The 15,904-nt window shown below is 39.3% G+C and overlaps 1 protein-coding gene across 7 annotated transcripts in view; it reads left to right on the top strand.

Annotated features, from left to right (window-relative positions):
- Positions 1–15,904, top strand: part of CHM (CHM Rab escort protein) — a 182,370-nt gene that overhangs the window by 20,879 nt on the left and 145,587 nt on the right.

Below are 15,904 nucleotides of genomic sequence, written 5' to 3'. Positions count from 1 at the left end.
TTTAAAATAACAAGTAATTCTCCAAGAGGCTTGGAAACCTCATGCCTGCCCCTTTTCCTACATATGTGTGTGGGTATATACAACCTATATATGCTATTGTATTTTAGGCTTCATATTCGATGGTTGTAAAAGTCAGCCAATAGATTTTGAGTATTATTTTCTTAAACTTCATCAAAATTAAACTTAGGAAGTCTTAACTAGGAAAAATATCTACAATGATGTTTTTCCCTTTCTTTCTTAAATGTGATGATAAACAGGAGGTTGATGGAAAACTCAAGTTTAAGATAAAGCATGGGTTAAATCTCTCCATTTCTATATCCGCCCACAACAAACCCCTAATCTCCCACCTTTCTATTAAGTGCTTTTGACTATTATATCTTGGCACTTTAATTCTTCATTGAATAGGAATAGAAAGAAGAAACACACTTTTTATTTTCTGTTAGATATTAACTACAATATTTTTCAGAATGCTACAATATAAAAAAATTAGATTTGTCATAGCTTATAGTGTCTTCCCATAGGTTATCTCATTGTAAATATGTAGGAATCCAAAAAGTAGCATGAGTTCATCTTCTTTTAACCTGTTCTAAATTCATTTTGAAAGCATACTCTGTTATAATAGCTAAGATTTGGGAGCAACTGGATGGAATTTCTAAATTGGATTCAGTTTTCATACACGTCCTACCTTTGTAATTTGCTTTTACTATTTCACTATTGTATGCACGACTGCTTGTGTTAATCTCTCAGTTCAGTCTTTTTGACATATCATGGATTTACATGTCAGAAAATCTGCTACCTTGGGCCAGATGTGGTGGCTCATGCCTGTAACCCAGCACTTTGGGAGGCTGAGGTGGGCGGATCACTTGAGGTCAGGAAGTCAGGAGTTTGAGACCAGCCTGGCCAACATGGTGAAACTCCATCTCTACTAAAAATACAAAACTTAGCTGGGCTTGGTGGTGCATGCTTGTAATCCCAGCTTCTTGGGAGGCTGAGGCAGGAGAATTGCTTGAACTTGGTCCGGTGGTGGAGGTTGCAGTGAGCCGAGATTGTGCTACTGCACTACAACCTGGGCGACAGAGAAAGACTGTCTCAAAAAAAAAAAAAAAAAAAAAAAAGAAAATCTGCTACCTTGAAAGCCCAGGTACTGAGACAGTATGCTCTAAAATATTAATTCAGATATATTTTTCATGACCTTATTTAACCTAAAATTAAAAATAAAATACTTGCTTCTCATTTCTCAAAGGTAGAATGATAGTAAAAGTTATTGTTTGTTGAGCTTGCACTTGAGTTTGTTGGCCTTGCTTACACCTTCAGCCTCATCTCTTGCCACTTCAATCTTTAGGTGTAGACACCAGCAATGCTGAAATTTGCAATAGCTGAACATACTGTAGTCTTTACTTCATCTTCTCACTTTTTGTCTGGGATTTGCATAGGTATCCCCTCAGCCTGGATTACCTGTCTCTACCCCTCAGCCTGGCTAACTTCTATTTGTCTTTCAATGTTTAGCTTACATACCACCTCCTCAGGGAAGTCCCACTTCCTTAAACCCCACTGGATATGTGTCACAACTCTGCCCAGGTTTTTATAACACTGTATAAGAGTGCCATGGCATTTATCATACTCTTAATCATTCACTTCCCTGTCTTCCCCACTACCCTTTAAGCTCTTACATCATAGGTCTTATTCATCTTTGTATCTCCAGCACCTAGCACAGTTGCTGGTATACATTAGATATTTGATGGATGGATAAGTACTAATACATATTTGTGTGTATGATTTTTTTTTGTTAATGGTTAGTTTGGTGACGTATAATCTTTATGTCACACACATTTTGGATAAATAGCTGTTAGAGATGTAATCTGTGGCTAAAAATTAAAGTATGCAGTCAGTAACCTTGACTTTTAGTGTCATCAAGTTTTTACACTATCACTATTCATTCATTTTTATTGAGAATCTTTGTGCAAGGAATTGTGCTAGATGTTAAGAATGCAAAGATAAATAAAAATACACTGACTCACAATCTAGTAAGGGAAGTAAGGAAATAGACACACATGCTATGCTATTTGATGGAGGTATATATAAGGTGCTATAGGGGGACAACTAACTCAGTGAGAGGGCTTCCCATATGAGTAGGTACCTTATCTCAGGTTCTAAGGACAGGTAGGATTTCATCGGATGAGATGTACTAGTAGGGGTTGGAGCTGGGAATAACATTTTGGACAGATGGAGCAACATGTACAAAGGCTTGAGAGATGAAAGAGAATGACAAGTTTGGGAAACTACACGTAGTTGAGTATGACAGGTGCAGAGAATATACAATTAAGTACAGGTTGGGGTGGAAAGTTGAGGGTACAAAGGTAGGGCTCAGGTCAAAGAGTTACTTTATCTTATAGATATTAAAGAGCTATTAAATGCTCTTAAGCAGAGGAATTAAATGATCAGATGTGTGTTTTAGTACTATACAGTAGAGAGTTGGTTGGAGAAAGCTAGGCAGACTTGCTAGGTGGCTGTTTGCAATGGTCTGGTTTACGGATGATGAACTGAATAAGCTATTGGCAATCAGAATGAATAAAAGGTAGAAGGATTTGAGGTTATAGCAAGAATTTTTGGTGGTGGATCAGATAAAGTAGGTGAGGGAGTGGAAGGAATTACAGATGACACCAAAGATTCTGGTTTGAGCCATTTGGTGGATGGTGGTGACAATTTCATTTACTTACGCGAGGAATTCAAGAGAATGTTCAGACTTAAGGATAGAACTGGGGAAGGGAAGATAATGTGTTCAGAATTGAAGATGTTGAGTTTGAGGTACCAGTGACATACCTTGGTGAAGAGATCCATTCATCTAGGGATGTGTATGTGTTTGTGTATGTGGGTATGTGTATAAGGAGCCTGAGTGGAAGATCTAGAGCTGAAGAGATTTGGGCATTATTTGTGAATAAATGGCTGTTAAAACCTAAGAAGTGAATAGAATCATCCTGAAAATGCATATAGTGAAACACAAAACAGGCAAGTATAGAAACCTATATATATATTATATATATAGGTCATATATATAATATATATATATATGTAGGTCCCACCTCCCAGAAGCAGCTACTGTTACCTTTTATACATTCTCCAGAGAAGTAAGTTACAGAAAAATATGTATTTATAATGTGTATGTTAGATTTGGTATAGAAAAATTATAAGATAGTGAGCAGTTAACACCAAGGATCTCTCATGTTGCCTTTTTATAACTGTATCTACCTCCCTCCTCTGCCACTCCCCTGCCTTCAGTTCCTAACCCCAGTGACCACTAATCTGTTTTCATCTCTATTATTTTGTCATTTCATGTATAGAACTGTACAGTTTGTAAACTTTTGGCATTGGCCTTTTTCACTCAGCCTATTTCCCCAGAGATCCATCCAGGTTGTTGCATGTATCAGTAGTTCATTTGTTTTTATTGCTGAGTGGTATTTCATATTATGTATGTATCACAGTTTGTATAAGCATTCCTCTGTTGAAGGGTACCTGGAGTGATTCTATTTTTTGGCTATTACAGATAAAATTGCTATGGGATCATTTATATAGTTGTTTTGGTGTGCGTGAACGTAAGTTTTTATTTCTCTGGGATAAATTTCTAGGAGTACAATTGCTGGGTCGTATGGTAATTATATATATTTAGCTTTTTAAGAAATTGCCAAACTATTTTGCAGAGTTCCTATACTATTTCTTATTAACAGTGTATGAGTGATCCAATTCCTCTGCATCTTTGCCAGAATTTGGTGTTGTCACATTTTTTTGTATTTTTGGTAATTCTGATAGGTGTGTAGTGATATCTCCTTATTTTAATCCACATTTTCTTAATGGCTAATGATCTTGAACATTTTTCATGTGCTTATTTGCCATCTGTATATCTTCTATGATAAAATGTCTTCATGTATTTTGACTATTTTCTAATTGGATTGTTTGTTTTACTGTTGGGTTTTGAGTTCTTTATGCCTTCTAACCAAATACATTTTTAACTTTAGTTTTTCTTTTGATAATTGGTTTCCAATTTAATTACACTATTGTCAGAGAATGAGCTCTGCATGACATCAATTATTTGGCATTTTTTAGAATTGCTTCATGGTTTGGAAGTATATGGCTTCATGTGGCTTGTTGTGTTTTTTCTAATTGTTGGAGCTTTATATGTTAGATTAAATTTGTTAATGTTATTGTTTGAAATGTATGTTATCTATTAATTGAGGAGTATATTAAAATCTCCTATCCTGATTGTGGAATTCTTATTTTTCCTTGCAATTCCAATTTTTGCTTTATATATTCTGAGTATAGATAGGGGCATACAGGTTTAGAATTGTGATATCCTTGTGTAATTACTCCATTTGCCTAGATTTTTTCTTTTTTCTAGCTTTTTCGTAGCTTTTTTCTTTAAAGACTATTTTGTGTGATGTTAATGTAATGACATTAGGTTTCCTTGTTGTATTAGTCTGTTTTCACACTGCTGATAAAGACATACCTGAGACTGGGAAGAAAAAGAGGTTTAATTGGACTTACAGTTCCACATGGCGGGGGAAGCCTCAGAATCATGGTGTGAGGCAAAAGACACTTCTTATATGGTGGCAGCAAGAGAAAATGAGGAAGATGCAAAAGTGGAAACCCCTGATAAAACCATCAAATCTCGTGAGACTTATTCACTACCATGAGAACAGTATGGGGGAAACCATCCCCATAATTCAAATTGTCTCCCACTGGGTCCCTCCCACAACATATAGGAATTATGGGAGTACAATTCAAGATGAGATTTGGGTGGGGACACAGAGCCAAACCATATCATTCCGCCCTTGGCCCCTCCAAATCTCATGTCCTCCCATTTCAAAAGCAGTCATGCCTTCCCAACAGTCTCCCAAAGTCTTAACTCATTTCAGCATTAATCCAAAAGTCCACAGTCCAAAGTCTCATTGAGACAAGGCAAGTCCCTTCTACCTATGAGCCTGTAAAATCAAAAGCAAGCTAGTTACTTCCTAGATACAATAGGGGTACAGGTATTGTGTAAATAAAGCCATTCTAAATGGGAGAAATGTGCCATAGCAAAATGGCTATAGGGCCCATGCAAGTCCGAAATCTAGTGGAGCAGTCAAATTTTAAAGCTCCAGAATGATCTCCTTTGACTCCAGGTCTCACATCCAGGTCACCCTGATGCAAGAGGTGGGTTCCCATGGTCTTGGGCAGCTCTGACCCTGTAACTCTGCAGGGTACAGCCTCCCTCCTGGCTGCTTTTACCAGCTGGTGTTGAGTGTCTGCAGCTTTTCCAGGTGAACGTGCAAGCTGTCAGTGGATCTACCATTCTAGGGTCTGGAGGACAGTGGCCCTCTTCTCACAGCTCCACTAGGCAGTACGCCAGTAGGGACTCTGTGTGGGGGCTCTGACCCCAAATTTCCCCACTGCACTGTCCTAGCAGAGGTTCTCCATGAGCACCCCGCCCCTGCAGAAAACTTCTCTCTGGGTATCCCGGCATTTCCATACATCCTCTGAAATATAGGTGGAGGTTCCTAAACCCCAATTTTTGACTTCTGTACACTTGCAGGCTCAGCAACACATGGAAGCTGCCAAGGCTTTGGGCTTGCACCCTGTGAAGCCACGGCCTGAGCTTTACATTGTCCCCTTTCAGCCAAGGCTGGAGCTGCTGGGGCTCAGGGCACCAAGCCCCTAGGCTGCATACAGCTGGGGGATCCCCGGCTTGGCCCAAGAAACCATTTTCTCCTTGGCCTGCAGGCCTGTGATGGGTGGGGCTGCTGTGAAGACTTCCTACATGCCCTGGAAACATTTTCCCCATTGTCTTGGGGATTAACATTGGGCTCCTAGTTACTTATGCAAATTTCTGCAGCTGACTTGAGTTTTTCTTCAGAATTTTTTTTTTTTCTATCACATTGTCAGGCTGCAAATTTTCTGAACTTTTATGCCCTGCTTCCCTTATAAAACTGAATGCCTTTAACGGCACGTGAGTCACCTTTTTTTTAATTTTTATTTTTTGAGACAAAGGCTCACTGTGTCTCCTAGGCCAGAGTGCAGTGGTGCGATCTCAGCTCACTGCAAACTCTGCCTCTCGGGTTCAAGTGATTCTTGTGCCTCAGCCTCCTGAGTAGATAGGATTACAGGTGCCCGCCACCATGCCTGGCTAATTTTTGTATTTTCAGTAGAGATGGGGTTTCACCATGTTGGCCAGGCTGGTCTCAAACTCCTGACCTGAGGTGATCCACCTGCCTTGGCCTCCCAAAGTGCTGGGATTACAGGTGTGAGCCACCCCACCCAGCCCCAAGTCACCTCCTGAATGCTTTGCCGCTTAGACATTTCTTCTTCCAGATACCCTAAATCATGTTTCTCAAGTTCAAAGTTCCACAGATCTCTAGGGCATGGGCAAAATGCCACCAGTCTCTTTGCTAAAACATAACAAGAATCACTTTTGTTCCAGTTCCCAACAAGTTCCTCATCTCCATCTGAGACCAACTCCGCCCAGACCTTATTGTCCATATCACTATCAGGCTTTTGATCAAAGTCATTCAACAAGTCTCTTAAGAGTTCCAAACTTTCCCACATTTTCCTGTCTTCTTCTGAGCCCTCCAGACTGTTCCAACCTCTGCCTGTTACCCTGTTCCAAAGTCACTTCCACATTTTCGAGTATCTTTCAGCAACGCCCCACTCTACTGGTACCAATTTACTGTATCGGTCTATTTTCATGCTACTGATAAAGTCATGTCCGAGATTGAGATGAAAAAGATGTTTAATTGGACTTACAGTTCCACATGGCTGGGGAGGCCTCAAAATCATGGTGGGAGGTGAAAGGCACTTCTTACATGGCAGCAGCAAGAGAAAATGAGGAAGATACAAAAGTGGAAACCCCTGATAAAACCATCAGATCTTGTGAGACTTATTCACTATCACAAGTACAGCACGGGTAAAACCTGCCCCCATGATTCACTTACCTCCCACCGGGTCCTTCCCACAACACACAGGAATTCAAGATGAGATTTGAGTGGGGACACTGTCAAACCACATCAGAGTGATACATGAAGAAGTTTCTATTCCTTTAGAATAAAACAAAAAAAAACTTTTTCATGTATATATTGAAACTAAACTTCTAAGCTAATCAAAGTGTTTTCTCAAGCAATGCAAGGCCCACCCTTCTCATGTTTTTTGTTATGTAGCATTTTGGTGACACTTTGACTTTATACCTCTTTTAATCCTTATTGTTATTATGTTTGATTTTGTAAGTCAATGCTTATCTAGATTTGCCTTTTCGTACCAGTTTCTTTGCTTGCTCTTCATTCTGGCACTAATGTCCTGCTTCCTGAAGTTCTTTCACCCTGAGTCTGTTGTTTCACACTCTGTCTTTGTGATCCGCCCCTCTTGGCCACACAAAGTGCTGGGATTACAGGTGTGAGCCACCGCGCCTGGCCTATTTCATTGTTTAAAACATGTAAAGCATACTTGTTTTATAGTGACGCAGGATTTTTCTTGGCCACTTTGCCAACCAGGGACCTCCACAGCCGGGAATACCCCCACTGCCTGGGCCTCGCCTGGTCCTGGCAGTGTCTTGATTTCACCTTCAGTCTCAAATTACAGTTTAGTTAGTTCTGTAATTCATAGTGTTTTCCATCAGCATTTTGTCCTCTGGCTTCTTTTATTGCTCTTGAGAAGTCTGCTGTTAGTCTGTCATTCTTTTGTAGATGAATTCTCTTTTCCTTCTAATAACTTTAACATTCTCTTGTTTGTGTTTATAGTCAGGCAGTCTTGCTCTTAGCTGTCTAGGTTTGGGCTTTGTTTTTATTTATCCTGCTCAGGACTTGTTTTGCCACTTGAAATCAGATATTTTATGCCTTTTATTAGTAGGAAAGTGCCGATATATTTTTTTTAATGTTGCCTGTCTCTTATTCTTCCTTTTGGAAATTCTTAGAAATATATTGGATCTTCTCATTCTTTTATTCCTCATAACATCTCTTTCCCATTTCTTGTCTTTTTATTTTTGATGCTGTATTCTGAGTAATTTCCTCAGCTTTATCTTCTGGTTTTGAGTTTGCAAACTATGGCCCACTGGCCACTTGGTTTTGTAAGTAAAATCTTATTGGAACGCATATTTACACATTAACTATGGCAGGTTTCACACTACAAAGGCAGAATTAAGTAACTGCAACAGAGGCCGTGTGGCCTGCAAAGCCTAAAATATTTACTGTCTGGCCCTTTATAAACATTGTTTGCAGACCTCTTTGCCGGTTCTTCAATTCTCCCTTAAGATGTGTCTGATTTTAACTTAGCTATCATTTTTATCTCAATGGCTTTTAGAAGTTCTGTTTGGTTATGTTTTTTAAAGCTGTCATGTTCTTTGTGTTTCAATTTATTACATTGTTTTTCTTTTCTTTTTTTTTTTTGAGACAAAGTCTCGTTCCATTGCCAGGCTGGAGTGCAGTGGCACAATCTCGGCTCACTGCAACCTCTGCCTCCCGGGTTCAAGCAGTTCTCCTGCCTCAGCCTCCCGAGTAGCTGGGACTACAGGCACGTGCCACCATGCCTAGCTAATTTTTGTATTTTTAGTAGAGACAGGGTTTCAAAACATCTTGGCCAGGATGGTCTCAACCTCCTGACCTCATAATCCGCCCGTCTCGGCCACCCAAATTGCTGGGATTACAGGCGTGAGCCACCGTCCCTGGCCTATTTCATTGTTTTAAAACATGTAAAGCATACTTGTTTTATAGTGACGCAGGATTTTTCTTGGCCACTTTGCCAACCAGGGACCTCCACAGCCAGCAACATCCCCACTGCCTGGACCTCACCTGGTCCTGGGCCTTCCACTGGAGGTGACCCGCCCACTCAGCCTGCCTGTGTTGTAGATTGTACTCGAGTTTGGTGGTTCCCTGAGCTCTTTTCCCACGTTCAGGAAGAATGAGGATACACTGACAATTAGAAGGGTCTGGATGGGCAGAGAAGAATTTTATTGAGCGATGGAAGAGGAGAGGGGACTCCGGGTGGTTTCTGTCTCTCTCAGTATGGCTGCGTCCAGGGTTTTTTATGGGCTCTGAATAGGGGATTGTGTGCTGATTGCTGAGTATGCAAAGAAAGGCTAAAGCAAAGGCACCACTCAAAGTTGGGCATAGCAGTGTAGAAAAGCAATTAGGAAAGGGTAGATATAAGTGAAATAGGTGACGGGTGGGGATCAGTCAGAGGAAAGCACGCCAGACAGGAAGACAGGTTTTCAATCCGATCTGTGGATTTGACTTCTAGCTTGGCTTTCAGGCTTTAAACTGTCTTCAGCTTGGAGGTGAGGTTTCACTGCGGACCTGCCGCTGTCTGCCTAGGCCTTTGTCTGCCTCCTGCCACTATCAGTAGCCTCTTTCACATATTTCTATTATATTGCCAGGTAAGGTTTCAGAGCCCCGGCAGTGGGAAGTGGTCAACTTCTGGGTTGGTAAAAAGAATTTGCCAACAACAGTATAGGTTTGAAAAAGGAAAGTTTATTAGGAAGAACTCTGCAAAAGGTTTCAGCGGGGTGCCTCAGTGAGAGGACTGAGCATTCAGCCGTGGCTTTTTCCTTAGGGGTATTTATGGACCTTAAAGTGGGAGCTTAGGGTTGTAAAATGAGTTTCAACATGGCATTCCAGAGATGTATAGAAATTTTAGTTACTTATAAAAGTTGAAAGAGGCCTGGAATCAGATGTCAACTTTATATACCAGGGAAGTTTAATTATTTCTAAATTCCCTAGATAAGGAGTTTATCCTCCAAATGGCCTGTTTGATGGCCACCAGGTGGTCTTTGCTCCCTTTTAAATTCCTCAGATAAGGAGTTTTTGTCTCCGGGACCTGTTCAATTGCCACCAGGTGATTTTCACTTTCCTTACATACAATGTTTTTGGAGGGTTTAATATGATTTGCTATTTTCTCCCCAGCTTTAGGGTCAGTATTTTTCCTTCCTTTTCCCCCTGAAATGTTGAATTTTGAATTTCTCTTAAGTGGCACTTTGCCTGGAGGATCTCTATGTTTCTGCTGAGTGGTTTTGCGTTTTCTTTTGCCTCATCACTTACTGCTATTACTAGTGGTCTTAGTTTCCTATTACTGCTGTTATAAATTACTACAATTGTAGTGGCTAAAACCAATACAGACTTATTCTTTTACAGTTCTGTAGGTCAGAAGTTCAAAATGAGTCTTACAGGGACGAAGTCAAGGTGTAGGCAGTACTGCGTTAGTTTTGGAGGTTCCAGGGGAAAATCGGTTTCCTTATCTTTTCCAGTTTCTAGAGGTCACCTGAATCCTTTGGCTCATGGCCCTTCCTCCAACTTCAGAGTGCATCACTTCAGACTCTGCTTCTCATTCCATCTCCTTCTTCTGCCTTTGAATTTTTTACCTCCCCATTTTAAGGAACTTTGTGATTACATTAGGGCCTACCTGGATAATCCAGGATAATCTTCCCATGTGAAGATCCTTAATTGCATTAACAAAATCCTTTTTGCCATATAAGATAATATATTCATAGCTTCTGGGTATTAGGACTTGAGCATCTTTGGGGAGCCATTGTCTACCACCTTGGGCCAAAGCAATGTTTATGTTTATTTCTAGAATTGAGGGTTCCTGTTGTATGTGAGTGGTATAAATTAGAGCACTATATTTACTTGTGCTCCAAGTTTACAGTTACATATGATTCTCAGGAAAATTTCCCCTCCCTCTACAGTCATGCTTCAGCAGCATGACACCATGCACCTTGCTGTCTGAATATATATTCTCTCATACCTTTATGCCTTTTTTATGCTGGTCCCCATTGTACGTGAACAATTCTTTCTCCTCCTTCAGGACCCATCTAAAATACTGCTTTCTAGTGAGGCTTATTTGATAATCCCAGTAGTATCAATTTTTCTCTTTGTGCTTTCAAGTACCATGCATGTTTTTGTAATGTAACATTTTTCATACTGTATTATTGTTTATAGATCTCTTGGCCCTATTAGACTCTTAAAGATCGGGGATCATGTCTTATACGTCTGTATATCCTCAGTGCCTAAGAGTGCCTGGAATATAACAATCCCTCAATAAACCTTTGATAAATGAATAAAGTTTAAGAATATGTATATGTGCCAAGCCACTGTGCTGTTGGTAGTAATTTACAATTGCCTAGTACAGTTGCCTAGTATAAGGGAAGCATTGATCCCTTGCTGATCGTCTGTAGATTTATAAATTTATGGTAGTTCAGATGGAAGTCATCTGTTGATGAGAAAGTTGAGGTGGATCCAGTGTCAAATGGACAGATCACAGCAGGACTGGTGCCAAAACTAAGATGTTCTTGTTCCTATTCCAGCATTCTTTGAAATATACCACACTAACTTTGCTGTTGATGATTTGTATTACTCAAACTAATTATAATTTATAGACAGAATACAACATCATTACCTTATATTTTTGGATATTCCTCAATTAAGTTCTGCTTTTGAATAGGCTAGAAGCATGCTTCTAAGAAACTGTAGTCGTATTCTGGCACTTGGTGGGGTGGTGGTGGAATATAAAGCCACAGGGTAAACACTGGAGCATCTGTCTGGTATATACATTTTATTAAATTGAAAACATTAAAGTTTTTATTGGTCTGAGTTTAGACTTACAGAAAAGTTGTGAAATTGGTACAGGTAGTTTTTGAATATACTTAATTTTACTTTCCCTAATGCTAATATCTTATATATCCATAGTATAATTATAAAAACTCAGGAATTAATATTGGTGGAATACTATTAACTACAGACCTTATTTGAATTTCACCAGTTTTTTTTCTTTCTTTCTTTTTTTTTAATTATCCTTTAAGTTCTAGGGTACATGTGCGCAACATGCAGGTTTGTTACATAGGTATACATGTGCCATGTTGGTTTGCTGCACCCATCAACTCATCATTTACATTAGGTATTTCTCGTAACGCTATCCCTCCCCCAGCCTCCCCCACCCCCCCCACCCCCCTACAAGCCCCGGTGTGTGATGTTCTCCTCCCTGTGTCCATGTGTTCTCATTGTTCAACTCCCACTTATGAGTGAGAACATGCAGTGTTCGGTTTTCTGTCCTTACGATAGTTTGCTGAGAATGATGGTTTCCAGCTTCATCCATGTCCCTGCAAAGGAAATGAACTCGTCCTTTTTATGGCTGCATAGTATTCCATGGTGTGTATGTGCCACATTTTCTTTATCCAGTCTATCATTGATGGACTTTAAAATTATTATTATTGATGGATTTTTAAAAAAATATTATTCTGTTCCAGGATCTGGTCCAGGATACTACCTTGCATTTAGTTGTTAATAGTCTCAGATCATCTTCCCCATGATACACTGTGGTGTTTTCCTATGCTGATTTTCAATTTTTCCTTTCTCAGCTTCATATATTTATTGCAATTATTTTATAAAGAAGAGCTGAGCCTTGTGCCCCATTTATTTATTTACTTATTTATATCAATATGGGCTCATGGATATTTATATTGTTCTACTGTTTATAATCCAATACTACCATTGTTTAGTTTGTTGCTCAAATTATTCTAGCTTTGGTCACTCTGAGTTCTTTCCTTTTGATTCCTATGTACTTTTGAATGTCCCATCATTGTTTGAGTACTTTCTGATACCACAAGATGCTCCATGTTCATTTGTTATTTTTCTTGCTCTTGCTATAGAATCAACTACTTACCTCTATGAAAGAGGTTTACATTAGGTATTTCTACAAGAGCCTTGCCTCTATGTATTTGAGAGTGATATTTAGAAACCAAGATCTGAGCAATGGGTGTGCTCATTTCTACTAGGCGTTATTGTTTCTAGGTCCTCTGAGCTGGTTAATATATTTATGTATATTGACCTATTCATGCATATATATCTACATTGTGTACCTATCTACATATATATATACACACACACACACACACACACACACACTAAAAACCATAAATCTGTGTTGATACTTTCAATTAAATAGAATACATTTAAGAATATTATTTAAAATATGGATATATAATGGAATAAGATGCAAAATATACCAGATTTTTTTGTTAGGATGACCCATGAAAATTAAACATTTTGTGTTTATATGGGATGACTGTAAGCTCTCTCCTGGCTTCCCCTAGCATAAGCTTTCCCTTAAGCCATGAGAGCTGCTTTGAAGGAAATGTTGGAAGCCTTGTGTTAGTGTACACTTTGTCTGCTCTGAGATGATTGGCACATAGTAGTACTCAGTAAATACTTTCTGGATGTATGACTCAATATAATCGTATATGACTGATTGCCCTGGCGAGAACTTCCAACACTATGTTGAATAGGAGTGGTGAGAGAGGGCATCTCTGTCTTGTGCCAGTTTTCAAAGGGAATGCTTCCAGTTTGTGCCCGTTCAGTATGACACTGGCTGTGGGTTTGTCATAAATAGCTCTTATTATTTTGAGATACGTTCCGTCAATACCTAGTTTATTGAGAGTTTTTAGCATGAAGGGCTGTTAAATTTTGTCAAAGGCCTTTTCTGCATCTATTGAGATAATCATGTGGTTTTTGTCATTGGTCCTGTTTATATGCTGGATTACGTTTATTGATTTGTGTATGTTGAACCAGTCTTGCATCCCAGGAATGAAGCCGACCTGATCGTGGCGGATAAGCTTTTTGATGTGCTGCTGGATTCGGTTTCCCAGTATTTTATTGAGGATTTTTCATCGATGTTCATCAGGGATATTGGTTTAATATTCTCTTTTTTTGTTGTGTCTCTGCCAGGCTTTGGTATCAGGATGATGTTGGCCTCACAAAATGAGTTAGGGAGGATTCCCTCTTTTTCTGTTGATTGGAATAGTTTCAGAAGGATTGCTACCAGCTCCTCTTCGTACCTCTGGTAGAATTCGGCTGTGAATCCATCTGGTCCTGGACTTTTTTTGGTTGGTAGGCTATTAATTATTGCCTCAATTTCAGAGGCTGTTATTGGTCTATTCAGAGATTCAACTTCTTCCTGGTTTAGTCCTGAGAGAATGTATGTGTCGAGGAATTTATCCATTTCTTCTAGATTTTCTAATTTATTTGCGTAGAGGTGTTTATAGTATTCTCTGAAGGTAGTTTGTATTTCTGTGGGATCGGTGGTGATATCCCCTTTATCAGTTTTTATTGTGTCTATTTGATTCTTCTCTCTTCTTCTTTATTAGTCTTGCTAGCGGTCTATAAATTTTGTTGATCTTTTCAAAAAACCAGCTCCTGGATTCATTGATTTTTTGAAGGGTTTTTTGTGTGTCTGTCTCTTTCAGTTCTGCTCTGATCTTAGTTATTTCTTGCCTTCTGCTAGCTTTCGAACGTGTTTGCTCTTGCTTCTCTAGTTCTTTTAATTGTGATGTTAGGGTGTCAATTTTAGATCTTTCCTGCTTTCTCTTGTGGGCATTTAGTGCTATAAATTTCCCTCTGCACACTGCTTTGAATGTGTCCCAGAGATTCTGGTATGTTGTGTCTTTGTTCTCATTGGTTTCAAAGAACATGTTTGTTTCTGCCTTCATTTCGTTATGTACCCAGTAGTCATTCAGGAGCAAGTTATTCAGTTTCCATGTGGTTATGCAGTTTTGAGTGAGTTTTTAAATCCTGATTTCTAGTTTGATTGCACTGTGGTCTGAGAGACAGTTTGTTGTGATTTCTGTTCTTTTACATTTGCTGAGGAGTGCTTTACTTCCAGTTATGTGGTCAGTTTTAGAATAAGTGCGATGTGGTGCTGAGAAGAATGTATATTCTGTTGATTTTGGGTGGAGAGTTCTTTAAATGTCTATTAGGTCTCCTTGATGCAGAGCTCAGTTCAATTCCTGGATATCCTTGTTAACCTTTTGTCTCATTGATCTGTCTAATGTTGACAGTGGGGTGTTAAAGTCTCTCATTATTATTGTGTGGAAGTCTAAGTCTCTTTGTAGGTCTCTATGGACTTGCTTTATACATCTGGGTCTCCCTGTGTTTGGTGCATATATATTTAGGATAGTTAGCTCTTCTTGTTGAATTGATCCCTTTACTGTTATGTAATGGCCTTCTTTGTCTCTTTTGATCTTTGTTGGTTTAAAGTCTGTTTTATCAGAGACTAGAATTGCAACCCCTGCTTTTTTTTATGCTTTCCATTTGCTTGGTAGATCTTCCTCCATCCTTTTATTTCGAGTCTGTGTGTGTCTTTGCATGTGAAATTGGTCTTCTGAATACAGCACACTGATGGGTCTTGACTCTATCCAATTTGCCAGTCTGTGTCTTTTAATTGGGTCATTTAGCCTATTTACATTTAAGGTTAATATTGTTATGTGTGAATTTGATCCTGTCATTATGATGTTCGCTGGTTATTTTGCCTGCTAATTGATGCAGTTTCTTTATGGTATCGATGGTCTTTACAATTTGGCATGTTTTTGCAGTGGCTGGTACCGGTAGTTTCTTTCCATGTTTAGTGCTTCTTTCAGGAGCTCTTGTAAGGCAGGCCTGGTGGTGACAAAATCTCTCAGCATTTGCTTGTCTGTAAAGGATTTTATTTCTCCTTCACTTATGAAGCTTACTTTGGCTGGATATGAAATTCTGGGTTGAAAATTCTTTCGTTTAAGAATGTTGATTATCGGCCCCCATGCTCTTCTGGCTTGTAAGGTTTCTGCCGAGAGATCCGCTGTTAGTCTGATGGGCTTCCCTTTGTGGGTAACTTGACCTTTCTCTCTGGCTGCCCTTAACATTTTTTCTTTCATTTCAACCTTGGTGAATCTGACAATTACATGTCTTGGGGTTGCTCTTCTTGAGGATTATCTTTGTGGCGTTCTCTCTATTTCCTGAATTTGAATGTTGGCCTGTCTTTCTAGGTTGGGGAAGTTCTCCTGGGTAATATCCTCAAGAGTGTTTTCCAACTTGTTTCCATTCTCCCCATCACTTTCAGATACAGCAGTCAAACGTAGATTTGGTCT

The sequence above is a fragment of the Pongo abelii genome, chromosome X, assembly GCF_028885655.2.
Source record: "Pongo abelii isolate AG06213 chromosome X, NHGRI_mPonAbe1-v2.0_pri, whole genome shotgun sequence".
Lineage (NCBI taxonomy): Eukaryota > Metazoa > Chordata > Mammalia > Primates > Hominidae > Pongo > Pongo abelii.
The sequence above is the reverse complement of the archived record's forward strand: the minus strand, read 5'-3'. Positions and strand labels throughout refer to the sequence as shown.